This window comes from Toxorhynchites rutilus, chromosome 2 (genome assembly GCF_029784135.1).
Source record: "Toxorhynchites rutilus septentrionalis strain SRP chromosome 2, ASM2978413v1, whole genome shotgun sequence".
Lineage (NCBI taxonomy): Eukaryota > Metazoa > Arthropoda > Insecta > Diptera > Culicidae > Toxorhynchites > Toxorhynchites rutilus.
The window spans coordinates 42,655,867-42,670,824 of NC_073745.1; the positions used below are offsets into that span (position 1 = coordinate 42,655,867).

General features: G+C 37.7%; 1 protein-coding gene across 3 annotated transcripts in view; it reads left to right on the top strand.

Annotated features, from left to right (window-relative positions):
- LOC129768046 (uncharacterized protein K02A2.6-like) overlaps positions 1 to 14,958 on the top strand; it is a 100,714-nt gene that overhangs the window by 27,279 nt on the left and 58,477 nt on the right. For 2 of the 3 annotated variants that reach the window (XM_055769420.1, XM_055769421.1), the window contains exon 2: positions 8,196 to 8,289. The exons of the other annotated variant lie outside the window; for it this stretch is intronic. The gene's annotated coding sequence lies outside the window, so the exon portion shown is untranslated. The remainder of the gene's footprint in view (positions 1 to 8,195; positions 8,290 to 14,958) is intronic. 3 annotated transcript variants of the gene reach the window in all.

Genomic DNA, 14,958 nt, shown 5'->3' on the forward strand with positions numbered 1-14,958 from the left:
AGTCTATCCCGAGATGATCATGTGAACATACAGTGTAGAAAAATCACAAAATGTTTACCTCGAGAAAGCCTAATTACCTTTTTAGTAAACTAATTTCAATACGGCAATCTCGAACCATGAACATCATAATTCCTTATCATGAATATTCATATTATGGATAGTCATTCTTTGTGAGAAGCATTTTAATAAGGAATGCGTTACCTATTAACATAAAATCAACTGTGTCCGCTTCAGGCTTCAAGCGAGAACTCCTTGCGAGATTTATTAGCACGAATTAGAACAATAAATAGTTCCTTCAGGAACTAGTTTAGTTAAGTTTCAATTGAATGAAATAATCTAAATGAATTCACTTTGTGGCATCATAGAAGACGTTGTCTTACGTCATAATTATTATGAGAAAGTAAAATAAATAAATGAATATGATCTTCGTGGAGGCGTGAGATAGGAACAGTCGAGACCAACAGGCAGGCTCCTACTCTAGTGTTGATCCCCACTTCGAAGATATCGACATACGTTAATAAATTTCATCGTTTTTTAATAATTAAATGTTTAAAGAACTACAACTACAAAACTAATAGAAAGTTTGACCACTAATCTACATCTGGAATTTTTCTTAAAAACTACTGGAAAATCAATAAATATCAAGGATTGTTTTTCGATACCCTGTTATTGAAGTTATGATGACTATGATAAATCTTCCTTCCACCATTGGAGGCAGAGAAAAACGAGAATTGAGTATCTCAAAATCGTTGTTATGGAATAGTTTCAATATTAAAAATAATGGTTTGCAGTGAACGGAAGTTGTAAGTGGCATACCAATCGAATAGAAAATTCTCCAATATTTATTTGAGATAATGTAGGTTACAATTTCCTTGGATTTAATGAAAATTGCCATTTCCATCTATATATACAGTAGGGTGCCAATGAAAATGGTCATCTCTAGTTTCAAAAAGTTACCTCATAAAAAATGTTCACCACCTTGAAAAAACACCCTATGTCAAATATTAGCTCAATCGGACTTAAGGGAGAGTGGCGCAAAGCGGACAAAGTTTGAGTTTTTTGAAAATCGAAAAATCAACCAAGAGGGGTGGAAATCGGGGTTTTCGAAGAAAAAAATGTTGATGTCGAATGTCTTAAAATGCATTAAACGTCGAGATCTAGTGTGATCCAGAAATTTTTTTTTTGTCAAAAATCGACACTCTGGGGCTTAGTTGTTTTTCGGAATACGAAACGAAACGTATGATTTTGGGTACCAATAAAAATAGTTATCTCGATTTTTTATTCGGAACATGCTGTGAAATATTGGTTTGCATGATAATATACCCTTTGCAAAATATTAGCTCATCAAAACTTCATTTATTAGTGTCACAGACGCACGTTTTTCGAGCTCTGAACAAATGAAACAAATAATATTTTTACTATCGCTTATGTTATTATTTGTTTGGTAATCTTTTAAGAACACAAACATTATTTTCCATTTGATAAAAAAAAATATAAATTGAAAAAAAAATGGTTGAACAGGAGTGCCCAAAAAGAATGTGCTCTGGCGTAAACGAATTCAGTCCTTCTGGTTAACCGATACTTTAATCAGTTAATTTTAATTCAACTAGCCCTCAATGCCACCATGTCATGAACATCGGGAAACTTGTTCTTAGTGAAAATTTAAAATGTTATATACTTGAATAAAGGGTGGTCACATCAAATTGCATCACGGAAAAAACGCTGTAGAAATTCGCCCAGTAGACCGATTCTTTTGAAAATTTTAGACAATAAAATAAAAACTATTAAACAACTTTTGGCATTTTCTTTTTATTCATACTTCGAGCCCAAGCCCGTATGCTCGCACCTTCCTCTTTACCCCGTCCATAAGGTTCTGTACAACGTCAGGTTTTAGTTTTTTTTTGAACAGAAATCCATTTTCTCTTGAAGTCCGCCTCCGATTTGACAACTTTTGGGTTCTTCCGGAGGGCCTGCTTCATAATCGCCCAATATTTCTCTATTGGGCGAAGCTCCGGCGCGTTGGGCGGGTTCATTTCCTTTGGCACGAAGGTGACCCCATTGGCTAATTCCTAAAAATTAAATTTCTACAGCGTTTTTTCCGTGATGCAATTTGATGTGACACACCCTTTATCCCCTCAAACCGAAGTTTAAAAATTCGAACTGGAGTCGAGGCTTCATTCGTACCTTCTCCTGATTCATGTCCAATCATCGTTCGTTGGACATTGTTTTTTCGTATCAACCTTGCCGGCACCGATGCACTGTGATCCAGTGATCAAAATTAGATGAAATAATAATGTTTTCCTATAACGTCTGTGTTTAGAGTTCTGAGCCACTTCAAAAATAAAAACTCAAGAATCAGTTTTTCTGTTGTATTTAGAGAAGATTAATTTCTCAGTCGAGTGTATATCAACTCAGTTGATGAATATGCAATGTTTAGATAAAATTAACGATTAAAAGTAGCCACAAACAAGCTGTAGCAAATTTTCGGCTTTGTATAGCAAATACTATATGAGGAAATGGTAATTTAAAACTGGTCAAAATGATGTCTAATGCAACTCAATGATTTAGTTTACCACAAACAGAATCCGTCAAACCGAGAGCTAGAAAGTTGTATGACAATATCTTTTCCAATCTTTATCAATAAATTTGGTAAAAAAAGCTGCGTTTGGACATGCAATATGTGGAAAATTTTACCAGCCTTTTATCACAATTGATACATAAGCACATAAACAAACATTAAGGAATGCTTGCAGAAGAAATTGCTACCCATTCGTCAACATATAGGTTCAGTAGTGTTTAGGTCTAATTTGTCACCCTGCAGCTACGTGAATACTTCTCTGAAGTAGTTGGATGACAATGAGGCCAAGATTGTACTCAAACACATGAATCCTAAAAAAAATTGTCCGGAAATTGTGCGTTAGTGAAGGAAAACCTCAAGAAAAATGTCAGAGCAGTAAAGACAGTGCAAAATTCACTTTCACATTCACCGATTTTCCAGGCTGTGCAAAATCTAATGGAGACGGTTAGAGGAAAAGTCCGCCATTTTGGATAGGTAAATGAATAAAAAAATGGAAAACATCATTTGTAAGTGAATATATAAGAGGAAATGTTTGCATAACAAGATAAATTCAGAAACCAAAATGTTCATTTTTCAATTATTTCTAAATGTGCCCATTTTTTTTTTTGTGCGGTCTATAATATACAGCAGGTGTAATTTCCACTCAGCTTTGCTCACTCAGCTTTCGTACCATCAAGGTTCCGGTCGCATACGTAAGCAGATGTTTGTATGAAAGCGTACCTTGTGATAAAACTATGTCACAAACACCTGTAATTAAAAATATTTATTAAAATTTGGATGAATATCACAAATCTTCTGTTTTGACGTAGGACTACGTCTAACCGGAAGATATAGGGGGTGAAATGGAAATCTAGGCACTGAACAAGTAGGAAAAAATGCAAGATTTGGAACGCTTATAACTCGAGCATTTCTCAATAGATCGCAAAGGTTTTTGCATCAATTGATAGGAAATATATCTACGCATCTATCATAATGAATAACATTTCATTTTTCTTGAGATAAATAATTGAATAATTTTGAAATATCAAGCATTGTCCAAATACACTATGTGCCCATTTTTGATTGGTCCATTTTGTGCTCCTCAAATCGTACCGACCAAAACGGGCAACCAGAGCAGCAGCGAAATAGAATGAAGCACATTGGAAAGGAAAATGAAAAAAAATGAACGAAACATTGGTCGCAGTCTCACACATGCGTAATTCTCGAGCCAGCCAGTCAGCTTAAAAATCCCCGCTCCGCTGCCGTAACGATCATTCTCATTCAAACCGTACACCACATCGGTTCGCATCTGGATACATCAACAAACCAACCCAAGCAGACATGTCTGGACATGGTAAAGGAGGAAAAGTGAAGGGAAAGGCAAAATCCCGCTCGAACCGTGTTGGTCTGGAGTTCCCCGCAACGGTAGCTAGGCCGAGCGCGTTAGTACCAGTGCACCAGTCCACCTAGTCGGCGTTATATAGTTTCGGCCGCCGAAGTGATCGAGTTAGTTGGCAAAGCTGCTCGCGACGATAAGAAAACCCGCATTCGGAACAGAACACATTCGGTTCGGTGGACATCAAGACAACAGGCAGTTGCAGCGAGTGGCGAGTGGCAAACGCAATCGCAAAACGGCAGCTGGTAGCAGAAGAAAAAAGTTTGTTCTTTTTACAATCTGCTTTGGTGGCAAATCGAGAACAAGGCGGCATCGAGGGCGTTCGAAATGGTTTTTTTCAAAACCACGAGTACAAAGTTTTCTAAATTGGAACCATTCCATAAAACACGGCGCTTATCAGGGCCATTAAACCTTTCAAAAAAGAGTTTACGAAATACAGTTCAATGCTTTCTAAAATAATATCCAAAATAATAATAAAACACAAATTGATTTTTTTCATAATTTGTTTGCCAGTATATGAAGAGTATGTGAATTTGGCAGTTGTTCTGAGCTTATTGATGGTTGGGGACTTTCCCGATTATTCAATTTTCATTAATTTTTAAATTGCTTCTAGATTGAAAGTACAGTAATTTACATTTAGCTCGACATTCAGCTAATTGGACGGACGTGTAATGCGACATATTTAGTTGGACATTTTTGGAAACATAGAGTTCGAGGTCCAAATTATGACCCCACATTTAAAGTCGACACTGTACCAGTGTCATCGCAAATTTTCAATTACAGGTTAAAATCGCCTCCAATGCGACACTGAGTGGTGCTTCGGCACGTCGCATTAAATATAATTTACTGTACAACATGTCACGAGCTGGATGGGAAGAAATTTTCCAACTGTGAAAGCTGTGGCGAGTGGCAAACGCAATCGATAAACAGAAAGGTTTAGCCGAACAAGATGGGGATATCGAGTGATAACAAAACAATAAACTATTTAGATTAAAGATAATTTTGTGATCCTGAAAAGGACCATTTTTAGCCTGCATGTGAATCCAACGAGCGAACAAATCGTAATGAATGTATTTTTTTGCCATCGCTCCCATTTAACGCTCATTCGTTCGTCTCGTTGGACTCGCCCCTTTGACTGAGTCTGCCGATTTGTCTCTATCCTGTGAGCGTGTACCGCTAGAGTACAAAAGGCGCGGATCCGCTGAAAAATATATCATTCTCTTTCAAACCGTAAATCAGTGTGGTTTTATGGCATCGTTTCACATCACATCGCATCAACGGATTGGTGCCGGAGCACCAGTATACCTATTAGCGGTTGTTGAATTTCGGTCGCCGGAGTGCTCGAGTTGGCTTGCAAAGCTGCTCACAACAATAAGAAAACCCGCCTACAGAACAGAGCACATTCGGTTCGGTGGCAACAACTAGTTTCGGCTAGTGGCAAACGCAATCGCAAAACGGAAGCATGTAGAAGAAGGAAAAAGTTTGTTTATACTGACTGTTTTGGTGGCAAAACCAGCCACCGTAAAACACGGCGCTTTTCAGGGCCATTAATCATTTCAAAGAAGAGTTATTGAAAGTTTTTCACAATACCAATGCATTCTAAAGTGACAAAATATGACATATAATATAAACTGATTTATTTTGTTTATCTTGTTCTTGAACTGATTGGTGGTTGGGGTCTTTTAAATAGATCATTCAGTTTTCACAAACCCATGCATGGTTTCCGAATTAAAATTGGCTTCAACTTACAACACATTGTATGCAGGATGTCATTAACGAATTTTCTCGGTAGCAAGAACTGCTTTCTTTGGTTGATAACTGATGTTGAAAATTGACTGACGTTACATCTGCATTGTACAGAAAAATAACTAAGGAGCAACATGATGAGCTATGTATTTCCTGCTGCTCTGTTCTTATTTTAAAGGACTTAAATCCTGTGTTAATTTACTGTTGGTTTTTCAGAACGCTTATAGCTCGTTTATTTCTCGACAGATCGTAGAGTTCGTCTCCAAAACCTCAGTTCTTATTCATTTTTATTTACTTTGTTTGCGGAAACTACAAATCTTACAATTCATTCGTCTCCGAAACACGGAAACAGTTTAAGGTACGGTAATGTGCTCAATAGTGAAATATATGATAGTGAATGAGCTGATGACCACCTATGCATCCCCTATCACAGCCATCATTTTGATTGCACGATATGTGCATACGCCGAAAGATGCCCGGCGTTGAACATTTAATAAGAACAAAGCCTTCGGAAAAAAATCAAGAATCAACTATAAGACAGTGAGAAAAAAATGAGAAAGTTTGTAAAAAAACGCAAAAACACAACACCAAAGGTTCTTTTCAGAACCCCCAACATGTTCATAAAGAGTAAACAGTAAACTAATCCATTTTTCAGGTAGATAGGTAGGTATTCACGTAGGAGAAGAAAATAAAACAATATATTTAAAATATGTATATTTAGCAAAAGCTGTCCCCTTTGTATAGTCCTACGTCACTCCGGTTATGTCCCCGACATTACTCACCCGTCTTTTTTTTTTCTTTTTTTTTTCAAATCGCCCCCACTACTTTTGGTAAATTCTGTAAAAAGCGAAAATAGATTATAAAAAAAACTTCTCCTCGGTAGCTTTCGAAAAGGTGTTTAGTTTCCATTTTTTGGGAGGTTGAAACATAATTGAGATTTGCTATTTTGCCTTTGCTGCTTTTCAACATATATTTGAATGGAATATTCGGTTGAAATATATCATAATATTTGGTCGAAATGGAATTTTATTCAACGCAATATTGTTGAAGTTTTCCAATAGCTTGAAAGATACAACTTGCAGTTCTTATCTAAAACAAAAGAAAACGAAGAGTTTTATCTACTACGATTGTTCTTCTGGGTAATAATATATAACTGAGGATAAATAAATGGAAAAAAAATTAAAATAATTGAGCTATTTGAAGGTTCTAAAATACAAAGGAAAATAAAATAAATATTATCCGTTTTGGTACATGAATCGTGATTTTTTTTTCAATAATCTTTTATCAATTATTTGTAATTCAGGGCTCTTTCCCTGATCTCATCGGATAAGGACGTGTTTTTCTATGGCTCCAGAGTGGAACGGAAGTATCAGTTTTTTTTGACGTAGAACTACGTCTTTCATTAAGGGTGCCAAATCAGAAAACAGGTCACGTTTTTATGAAATAAAGTTAACGTTAATAACTATTTTTGCTGCGAACGGATTTTCACGATTCACATGCCAAACGAATCGGAAATTGCCTAAGATTTGTTTGATATGCTATACATTACAATCCCATAGTCTGTATGTGGTTTAAATTGATGAAAATTGGAAGCATTCCCATCTCTCATACATTTGTTCTGTCCATTTATGTGCTTTCCCGAACAGAGCTGTCAATAACGTGCGACTTATCGACGAGCAACGAAGAGAAAATCATAAGAGTAAAGTCTCCGTGAACAAAGGAAAAGAAGAAAAACGAAGGGGAATATTTGCCTAGAGTATAAACAGTGGATCTCGCTGAGGCAAACTTTCATTCTTCGTGAGGAAATCGACTGAACAACATCGTTGCTGGGCGAGCTGGACGGCGAGGGATCTAATGCCTTTCTCAAGGCAATGGGGATGGAGGAGTAATATGATGGATAAAGTAAAGTTTTCCAACCAACAGGTGTTAAGGTTGTGCACCAAAAAATATTTGGGGAATACCTAGTTATTCAATAAGTTATATGAGACTATTAATTTATTTGGGCTCGCGTGCCAGTCGCAAAACTGCTTTCAACTAGGATTGCATTTGCACTAATCTTGATCATAATGAAGCAGTACTACTTTTTTCGAGGTTATTGAGATTAGCAAATAGAGTAAATTTTGTTTATTTAGTCACCAAGAAAGTAAATGCTGTCCGGGATTTGGTTTCGCTTGCCAGTAGCAAAACTTTCTCCACTAAGGATGACAGCTGCACTTATCTCGAGCATGCATTGTGCTGCGAGCACAATATTGAATCATCAAACAATTATCGTCAAATGATTCTATAATAAAAAAAACTTTTCAGGGCGGCTAAACCGGTAGAATGGTTATTTTAAAACTTTCGTAGCATTATAAAATAATATCCGCAGTTATAAACAAGAGATTTGAATTAAAACACTGCATAGTTCTACGTCAACAATGCGGTCGTGTCTTGAACACAACCTCCTATAGTTTTTACTCTTTTGCTACATATTTTTAAAAAATTGTGTTTTTACAGGTATAGATATTCGCCAGCACTCAAGATCTAAATTAATATCGTCACTGACTTGCAGTCAGCTACCCAGCTTGTTTGAGTTACTCTTCGGAAACAGGTAGGCTAAGTTCTGCCTTTTGCTACCCTTTTATTGCTTTTTTCCTATTGTTATCGTCCTCATTAACAAGAAATTTATTTCTTGCTTTCACAATGGAATTGGATGTTACTAAACACCACTGTGCTCTGCCCCTCCCAATCCTAATAATGATCCAACTATCCCGGTGCCGGGGAACCCCGATCCACCATTAAAAATGGCCCCTCGGATTAAGTCCTACTCTGAAGATGCCGGTGGACCTTACCATGTTTTTTTTCGCCCCCATCAGAAAGCTCTGCGCATTTTGACAATAGCCATAGTACTCAAAAAAAATTTAGCACGGTCGATTCGACAAAGCTAATTAGACAAAACAAGCTTCGCGTGGTTGTCAAAGACCGCAAGCAAGCCACTGAGATTAACCAATGAAAAGCTCTCCCACAATTTGTGGAAATTAAAAAAGTTTTGCTTCCGGTGCGTCTTTACGTACCTTAAGTGATGAGTTGAACAAGAACAAGATACGTTGTGCAAAATGTGGGGGGATGCATGAGGATAAATCATGCTCTGAAGATGCCGATAACTGCATTTTTTGCAAAGGAGAAGTTCACAATCTTTCTGCGTGTCCAGCGTTTACGTGGGAGGTAAAAGTAAATAACTCTCCCAATCAACGATCCAAGACAACTGATACTGAAATGCTCAAAAGGGCTGTGGCAAAAGAGATCCCTTATCCTGGAGCACAAGAGAACCCTTATGCAATTCTGCCAACCGATTATTGTGAAAATTTCACTTCCATTGAAGAAGCATTCATGGCAATACCGGGAGGCTCAAGAAAAAAAATTTTGCAATTTTTTGAAAAAGGGTCCCTCCTTGCAACCATTTTCTCTCTCAATGCCTAATTGTTCTTTAAGCGATATAGATACAATTAAAGTTATTCAATGGAACTGCAGAAGTATTAAACGCAAAATCGAATCGTTAAAATTTTAAGTCAACAATATAAATTCTGACGTATTTGCTCTTGGTGGAAAACGAGATATACAATCCAGCAATGACGTATTTGCTCTTTATGAAACATGGCTTACCCCTGATGAGGACATGAATTTTCACGATTTTAACATTATCCGTTTAGACCGAAGAGACTCACACGGTGGCGTTCTTTTGGGGATCAAAAAATGCCATTCCTTCTCAAAAATCCCATTACCATCGCTTCTAGGAATCGAGGTAGTTGCTTGTCAAACCACAATAAGGGTGCTCATACACTGTTTGACCGAAGCCAAAAAATTGACTATTTTTGACAGATAAAATTTGTTCAACGTGTACTGGTAAAATATATTCGACACAAAACACGACGAGCAAATATTTAGTACTTGTTTGCTTGAACTTTTTTAGACCAATTTGTCAAACCATGTACTGACGTATGCTAAATATTTCAGTCAGATTTTTTGTATTTTTGATGTTTGGCAGTGTTTGCAACTGTTGATAATTGAAGAGTGGCAAACAAAGTGGCAAGTGGCAAATAGTACTGCCAAAGGGATGCCAGATCTTTTTTATTGTTTTTAGTATTTTAGTCAATCTTATTCAAATCAGTGAAAATCTGTGTAATATGCATTTTCTATCTAAATTGTTCAGCTGAGTTTGTCATTGTTTCTATTTTATCAACCCCAAAGATATTAATCAATGAATTTTAGGCCTGATACACATTAAAAAAATTGAGCAACACGGATCAATCTGTGTACCTGGCATTCATGCCCGAATGTAAATATTAGTGAATGTTTCGCAATATGGAGGAAGGTAGGTTTGTTACTTTCTATTTTAGAATATTTTGTTATTTAAGATTAATTAATATTTTAGATTATTACGGTTAGCCATTTATGGATGCCCAAATGGAGCAAGAAGATGGATTTGTTAAACCGATGTCCGAAGCATGAATTGGACTGTTGACACAAAGGAAATCAATGTGAATGGAACCAGGGGGGATGCAATTGTAATGTTATTCCATCTTTTCACTAGTCGTGTCATTTATTTTGCTGTTGAATTTTCAGAACAACCACACGACATTCGTTCGACCTCTACTAGGTCTGAATTCACTGTCTTCAACCACCAAATCTAGCGAATATAATGCGTTGAAATTTTACTCGAAACAAATTCTCAACCTGCTAATCATCGGCACCACTAGCGGGATGATTAATCCGTCGGTGTTTGGGCATGATATCATGCTGTGGTATGAATTTGTTCCAAATACTGAGCCTTCGACCGGAAGATGCGACGATAAAAGATGTTAAAATGAGTAACAATTATCTGCAGATGTTCGTCACGATTAAAGAAGATGGCTTGCTTGAGTTAATCATATTTGAAAATGATACTCTAAAACGATTTTATATTTCGCTGCTCAATCTAGCGATCAAATATGCTCAACTTCTGGGCATATATTGGAGATGCAATTGAATGTATCATAGAGGCTTGGCAGACGTTCCAAAATGCTCAAAAAACCTTCATTTCCACTAGAATTATTTCAAAACCCCGACAAACATTTCGATTCATACTCCCTTTCATACGCCTTTTTTCAACTTACCACAAAGTACAATGAATGAATGTTATCTGACGACGGAATCTGTATTCTAACGGGAAATCATGCGACTATGCTTCTCGAATACATTAATGCCGTTGGATACCTAAGATTCTTTCTTACAAACATTCGAGTTTTGATAGTAAGTAAACTACCAATGAACTACAATCCTATACGATCGAGAATATATTCTGTTTTATTAACTGCAAATGTCAGACATCTTACAAAATATATTTATGTTGTAATCCTGCGATAAACTAATAAAACAGGCACGAGCATTTTAAAACTCTCTGTCAGTACTTAGGAAACACTTTCTAAAAAGGGCATTAATTTATCCACCAAAACCTTCGGAAAAGAAAGAAAGGAACCAGCACTATCTTAAATCTTCGCGGCAACCTCTTCCTGTGCAGATATCTCTTTGTATTCCTTGTACCAGTCAAAGTTCATTTTCTGGACGGGTTCGCCCCGCCCCTGGGCATGTTTACCCAAAACGATCATCACAATGCAACCATCATATAGTTAGCGATTTTGATGATCACCTGATTCTGACAGCGTTCCATGATATCTTGGCTGCAAACAAAAAAACATTTTTATGAAAGCTCAAGTTGACTGCAAAGCCGCGCTTTTTGACCCACTTACTCATCCAGATACTGCAGTTACAAGACTGTTTTTGTTTGTTTTTATCTATTTTCTTCAGTTATCATAGCTGCAATGGCCAGAGCTACTGCTATAGCGCCATATGATTTCTACTTTGAAAAATGACAGCGGACGCACAAAAAATAATATCCGACTTGACAAACAGTGTACTAAAGGGCGAACGCGAAATTATTGCGACACCGAAAATGTCATGCCAATTTTCTTATAATGTTTAGAATCAAACCAAAATTTTAGGGTAGTTTTATACATATATTCACTTCAAAAATCAAAAGAAAAGTTAATCGATGGGGAGCCTTGAGTGTAAAATTTAACGCATTTTCGCTTGAAGCTCTCCATCAAAGTCTTTACAGTGTCATCCGGTACCAGTTCCTCAGTTTTTTTTCCATTTTCTTAACATGTCCTTCTCGTCTTTGACTGTCTTCTTGCTCTTCCGAAGTTCCCGCTTCATTATTACCCAGTACTGCTCCACCGGGCGCAGCTCCGGACAGTTTGGCGGGTTCATGTCCTTTGGAACAAAATGGACAGAATTGGCCTCATACCACTCCAGGACACTTTTATGACATGATGCCAAATCTGGCCAAAACAGCGGAGCTTCGTCGTACTGCTGCAAGAACGGCAAAAGGCGCTTCTCGAGGAACTCAGATTTGTAGATCTCGCCATTTACTGTGCCCTTTGTCACGAAAGGCTCACTTCTCAGTCCGCAAGAGCAGATGGCCTGCCAAACGAGATATTTGGAGGTTAACTTCGACATTTTCTTCTTCGTAAATTTGTCGTCCACATCGAACTTGCTCTTGCCGGTGAAAAACTCCAACCCCGGAATTTGCTTAAAATCGGCTTTTATATACGTTTCGTCGTCCATCACACAGCAGCCATATTTTGTCAGCATCTTCTCGTAGAGCTTCCGTGCCCGAGTTTTAGCCGTCGATTGTTGCCGCTCATCGCGGTTTGGGAAGTTCTGTACCTTGTATGTATGTAGTCCAGCTCTCTTCTTTGCATTCTGGACGTAGCCCTGCGACATGCCGATTTTTTTTAGCCAAATCACGGCTTGAGACGTTGGGATTTGCTTTAATCATCCGCTTCACCTTTCCCTCCGTCTTTTGGTTCTCCGGTCCCGGTTTTCTTCCAGCTCCTTTGCCGTGGTCCAACGTCAACCGCTCCTGGAACCGCTTCAACACTCTGGAGACGGTTGAATGGTGAATGTTCAACATTTTTCCCAACTGCCGGTGCTACAGGTCAGGAAATTCCATGTGTTTGGAAAGAATTTGTTCTCTCGACTCGCGGTGGTTCACCTCCATTTTCGTTGAATCGAAAAACACGACTTCCAGTTTGACAGAGAAAGTGTGCAAGATTTGGTTGATTTTTACCCAATGGTAAAAATTTTATGCCCTGTTGAATGTGTCGCAATAATTTCATGTTCGCCCTTTATGTAATAACCGTGTTTGTCATTTATTCCAAATAGCTGTATTTCGCCAATATAGTTTTATGTCTTATTTTGGACAAAAACAAATACGTGTAATTATTATTGTAAAATATTTTCGTAAAACATTAAATTTGTACTAAATTTTGACCAAATTTTTCCTGTCAAAAAGTGTCAAATATTTGACCTCCGGTCAAACAGTGTATGGCCACATTAAGGGGAAAAGACCTATGCACTGCTTCCGTATATATTTCTCCCAGAGTTGGAATTTCACGCAACCAACTCGATGGAATTATCGAGATTTTACCTGAACCCAAGTAAATCTTGGGTGATTTCAATTCACATGGTGTGGCCTGGGGGCACTGGATGATGATAACCGTTCCTCAATCATCTACGATCTATGCGATAATTTCAATTTATCAATTTTGAACACTGGCGAAGCTACAAGAGTACCCAAACCCCCTGCAAGAGAAAGTACACTAGACTTGTCACTCTGTTCGTCCGCTTTATCGTTAGATTGTATGTGGGAAGTAATCCAAGATCCTCACGGTAGCGATCACTTACCAATCCTTGTTTCTATTGCCAATGAGATGTGTCCACAGAAATTGGTCGAAGTTGTATACAATCTTACCCAAAATATTGACTGGGAGAAATTTGCTAGTATTATATCAGAGAGCATCAATTCGACTCCTGAACTTCCACCTCTCGAAGAATATGATTTCATTGCTAGTTTGGTTTACCACACTGCCATTCAAGCTCAAATGATTTCCCTGGTGCAAAACTTCGCCGACGCCCCATTGCTCCTTCGTGGGACAAAGAGTCCAAGCTAAAATGGTTCAATGGAAAATTTTGATAAGTATAAACTTATCAAATTCGAAAGTCTTATTGGAGCGAAAAAACGCAGTTACTGGCGACGATATGTCAATGGTTTGTCAAGGAAAACATCTATGAGTACCCTATGGAACACAGCCAGGTGTTTGCGAAACAAAATCCATACACACGAAAACAAATAGTATTCCGACCGATGGATTCTTGATTTTGCCAAAAAAGGATGTCCAGATTTTGTCCCTGCAGAAGAAATATCTCGTAATACATCGTCTTCCAATACACCCAGATTTTTACGCCTTTTTTTTGCGCGGTTTTTTTACGCGGATTTTTCAATTAACGCGTTTTTTTTTACGTGGTACCCGCGTTTTTCTCTCATGTTCTCTCAGAGCAAATTACAGTAATTAGTGCTTGTAACGGAGTTTAGCACGATTCTTACGTGGATTTTGGGTGTTGGGTAACGGGGAGCTCGCCGGGCGGTACAACGGGACTGGGTTTTTACGGGCAGCTATTCGTGAATGTCTTCCCTTGTCTACTTAGCTCTGGACGGTCCAACAGTGGTACTGCATGTGCATCGACAGAAGAGTGTACAAATTACTAGGAAATCTTCTAGCAACAGCAGACGACCTCATTCGTGAGGGAAACCGAACTAAAGCTACCAATAACCAACGAAATTGCAGAAAAAACTACGGGTTTTCGGAAGCGAGCAACACTCAACTTTTTACTTCCGTTCTACGTAAAGATAGTCCCATTTGATATCTATCATTAGGTGACATGGTTTTTTTACGTGGATTTTCCAATTAACGCGGTTTTTTTTGCGGATTTTCAAATCAACGCGATTTTTTTTAAGCGGATTTTCCAATTAACGTGTTTTTTTTACGCGGATTTTCCAATTAACGCGGTTTTTTTTACGAGGTATGTATCCTTAAAAAAACCTGGGTGTAGTAATAACGAGCCATTGTTTTCAATGACTGAATTCTCACTTGCACTTCTTTCTTGCAATAATTCAGCTCCTGGTTCCGATGGAATCAATTAAATTTTTTTGAAGAACCTTTCAAACGTCGCTAAGAAACGTTTATTAAGGTTATTCAATAAGTTTATTGAGCAAAATATTGTCCCTATCGAATGGAAATAAGTGAGAGTAATAGCCATTCAAAAACCGAATAAGCCAGCTTCCCTTCATAACTCATACAGACCTATAGCTATTTTACTATCTTGCATCCGTAAGTTATTG